This window comes from Corylus avellana, chromosome 1 (assembly GCF_965113065.1).
Source record: "Corylus avellana chromosome 1, dhCorAvel1.hap1.2, whole genome shotgun sequence".
Taxonomy (NCBI): Eukaryota; Viridiplantae; Streptophyta; class Magnoliopsida; order Fagales; family Betulaceae; genus Corylus; species Corylus avellana.
The window spans coordinates 44309375-44313727 of NC_142490.1; the positions used below are offsets into that span (position 1 = coordinate 44309375).

General features: G+C 38.4%; 1 pseudogene across 1 annotated transcript; it reads left to right on the forward strand.

Annotated features, from left to right (window-relative positions):
• The first annotated feature begins 370 nt into the window (after positions 1 to 370).
• LOC132170742 (G-type lectin S-receptor-like serine/threonine-protein kinase RKS1) lies at positions 371 to 4030 on the forward strand (annotated as a pseudogene). Its single transcript, XR_015912226.1, has 6 exons — positions 371 to 1684; positions 1864 to 1986; positions 2183 to 2367; positions 2767 to 2977; positions 3113 to 3350; positions 3440 to 4030. The product of XR_015912226.1 is annotated as a G-type lectin S-receptor-like serine/threonine-protein kinase RKS1 (transcript).
• Positions 4031 to 4353: the final 323 nt, after the last annotated feature.

Sequence of the window (4353 nt, forward strand, 5' to 3'; positions counted from 1 at the left end):
TCATCCTGGGAAACAAAAGCAAGAACGATTTAAGAACATACCGATGAAGTGTTAGGACACATGTAGAGGCTGTGGCATTATTTGCCATTTGGATTGGGATCCATGGGTTTTTTCTACTATAATAAACGAAACCGATGACTTTGTCATGTAAATATATATATTTCTACTATATAGGTAGATGCATTTAATAACTATTCTACTCAACAGAAATTATAGTTGATACTTGATTCCCCATGGGACTCATAAGAGACTTCGTCAGGGGGTTCAAGACGAACCATAGTACATATATAGATATATATGAAACAGGATATCATACACTTGATAGATATATATGGATCAGAATATCATACACTTGCATCCATCACTCCACATGATCATGTATTTTGCAAAGCGGTTTCTCTTTTTGCAAATGTTGCTTCATTTCCTCCTCTGGTTTGGCACATCATCACTGGACGCCATAACTAGCGGCCAAAACATCAGAGATGGTGGTGAACACTAGCCAAAACTTCACGAGGTTCTAGTGTCTACCGAAAAAACCTTTGCGTTTAGTTTCTTTACTCCCGGTGAGTCTACCCAGCGTTATGTTGGGATTTGGTATTACAGCGCTCCAGGAAATACGGTGGTGTGGGTTGCAAACAGAGACAATCCTATTCAAGACAAGACTGGAGTTCTCTCAATTGATGTTCATGGAAACCTCGTACTCCATGCCAACAATAGGAGCACCACACCTATCTGGTCCACAAATCATGTTTCCAAACTGAGCCGCAACAACAGTACTCTCGCTCAGCTCGAGGATTCAGGAAATCTTCTCTTGAAGAGTGAGAATGGAACAGGGGAGGTACTACTACTATGGCAGAGCTTTGACTATCCAACACACATCCAGCTTCCAAATATGAAAATTGGGATTGACCGAAAGACGGGCCTGAACCGGTTCCTAACATCTTGGAAGTCCAAAGATGACCCGGGAACCGGGAATTGGTCATACAAGATCCACACCAATGGCTCCCCTCAGTTGTTCTTGTACAACGGCGACATTCCACGGTGGCGTTCCGGTCAATGGACAAGCGGTGGATGGAGCGGCGTACCCACCTTAGCAGGTAGTCAACTCTTCAATTTTAGTTTGGTGGACAACCAGAATGAGACTACCACGACCTGAAGTTTCAATGCGGGCTATGATCAAGTAGTCCTAGCAACGTCAATCTTAAACGAGTCCGGGCCGATCCAGCGGTATGTGCTTGTGCAGGGAGCGTATAAATGGATTATGCTTGGGTTAGTACCTTATGCGGATGGGTGCGACACATACGGTGAGTGCGGCGCGTTTGGCAACTGTGATATAAACACTGCTAATGATTCCAAGTGCTCGTGTCTGCTGGGGTTCCAGAGGAATGCGTCAGGCGGGTGCGCGAGGAAGCGGGGAGATCCATCCCTTTGCCGAAGCAATGAAGGTTTCAAGAAGGTGGTCGGCATGAAGGTTCCAGATACTTCGGTGGCAAAAGTAAACGTGAGTGTAACTTTTGGAGCATGTGAAGAAGTGTGCTTGCAGAATTGTTCTTGCTTCGCTTATGCCAGCGTGGATGTGAAAGAGGAAGACGGGTGCATTACGTGGCATGGTGATTTGGTAGATACACACACGTTTAAGGAGGGGGCCAAGACTTGTACGTGCGTGTTGATGCGCTGGAGTTAGGTACTGAGCAATAATTTTCCTACCATTTTTTTATTATATAGTAATAACATATAAAATTAATTCTTAAATTAGTAATTATAGAATTAAAAAAACCAAAAAGATTAAGTAATGCATGATTATTTGTCTAGTAACGTGCGTCTATTGTTGCATGACAGGGAAAGTAATTCCCACCTCTACAGTAAAGAAATCAGAGGGGTTCTTTGCAAATAAGAGGAGGCTGGCAATTGTGGCGGTGGCCATACTTTTTACTTCATTTCTTCTTCTCCTCTTTGCAAGCTGGTTGATAAAGAGGAAGAGAAAAGGTAAGTAGATTTTTATACTTATTTTTCTTTTTTTCTTATTTTTAATTTTTACTTATGAGAAGGAATATCTTCCTTATCCTTCTCTTATAGGCTGTAGCGGCCACATTTATAGATAACTTTTAAAATCATTACATAAATATCACAAATTTAATAATAATTTTAAAAATCATCTTGTTTTACTCTCATAATTGGACAGGGAGCACATTATTTGATGATGGTACAAATGGTTCACAATCCTTTCTTTGAGATTCTGCGAAGCTTGATGAAACTAGAAGAAAACCAGATGTGCAATTTTTCGATATGAGCACCATAATTGCTGCCACAGACAATTTCTCCCGATCTAAAAGGCTTGGACAAGGTGGTTTTGGCCCGGTCTATAAGGTTAGTTTCTTGCACACAATAATTCTAAATATTTACCAATATTACTATTCCTATTCCACTACAAGTTGAAAAATGTTAGAGCGTCTATCCAGGCCCTTTCTTTTGTCTTTTTCATACCTTCTTTTTAAAAAAAAAAAATTATTAATTAGATTTGGAAGATATACGAGATATTTTATGGATACACATAGAACTACGAAGGAATCGAGGCTTACACACTAACGTGGCAAGAGCTATGAAGTTAAACGAAATTCACACTCATATTCGACTAAGAAATAATAAAATTTCTTTTTTCGACCATCTTCATATAGTGAATGGATGAATCTATCATTGATTTTGTGTGAGACCCATATAAATTCACAAATCTAATGATTTGTGAATTTATCCCCATTATAATTGCAGGGTCAACTAGCCAATGGACAAGAAATAGCGGTGAAAACACTCTCAAGAAGTTCAAAACAGGGCACTGAAGAATTTAAGAACGAGGTTAAGCTGATAGCAAAGCTCCAACATAGGAATCTTGTCAAGCTTTTTGGTTGTTGCATTCACAAAGAAGAGAAGATGTTAATCTATGAATACATGCCAAACCAAAGCCTTGACTTTTTCATCTTCGGTATGCATTCTCTTCTATAACCACTCATTTTCAACTATATAAAATGTGAGAGGAAAATTTTATACTTTTTTGGCATGTAAGTACTGTTTTCACTATGTATTATTGATGTACGCTTAATTTCATGTTTTGGGTCAGATGAAATAAGAAAGAAATTGTTAGATTGGAGAAAGCGATTTGACATTATTTTTGGAATTGCTCGAGGAGTCTTATATCTTCACCAAGATTCAAGGCTAAAAATCATCCACAGAGACCTAAAAGCAAGTAACGTTCTACTGGATGCGTCAATAAATCCAAAAATTTCAGATTTTGGGCTGGCTAGTATGTTTGGTGATGATCAAGATGAAGCAAATACAAGAAAAGTTGTTGGCACATAGTATGTCTCTCTCTCTCTCACACATGGACCTACAATACTACTAAAGCAAATGTTAAACGACCATAATTTTTTTTTTTTTGCAATTGCAGTGGATACATGTCTCCAGAGTATGCAATGGAAGGGTTATATTCTATAAAATCAGATGTCTTTAGCTATGGCGTCTTGACACTAGAGATAATCAGTGGCAAGAGAAACAATTATTATCACATCGGAAGTCCCTTCCTAAATTTGATTGAACTTCACCCCAAGTGGCAATTACTCTAAAGATAAAAACTCTTAAATTTATTGCAGGTATGAGACCTATGGATGGATGGCAAAGCCATGGATGTAGTCGATCCATCATTGGGTCAGGAATATCCTACTCATGAAGTTCTGAGATGCATTCCAATTAGGCTCTTATGTGTGCAAGAACAAGCCACAGATCGGCCAACCATGCTTGAAATTGTCTTCATGCTTGGAAATGAAGCAACTGTTCCATCTCCTAACAAGCCAGTATTTATCAACAGAACCATAAATTCTGGTTTGGATTCCTCAGGCTCTAAAGGACCACCTGCTTCCTTAAATGAGCTGACCATCACCATGCCTGAAGGTCGTTAAACTTGTGTACAACTATTTGATCTCTACATTTGTAAAAATTGGTCTGTAAAACTATGAATGGTGAGTAACATGATACTTCTGAGTTCTATCATTCAAGTCAACCTTATTTCTTTTGTTGGTTTAATGACCGAGAGTGGCAGTTGTGATAACGAGTCAACTATTCAGTTTCCTTAAAAGCTCAGAATATATTTTCAGACACTATGAGTTTTATTTTCAGTAAATATAGAAACAATAAAAATGATTCACACATATTAATATCATCCCATGTACTGAAATAGATTTATCACTTGTACAACTGAGGATACAAATGCATTGTCATGAAAGGATATGGGTATTTTTTTCAGGAAGAAAAATGAAGGATATGGAAATTGGGTGGTGATGTAGACTGGCAATATTTGATCATTGT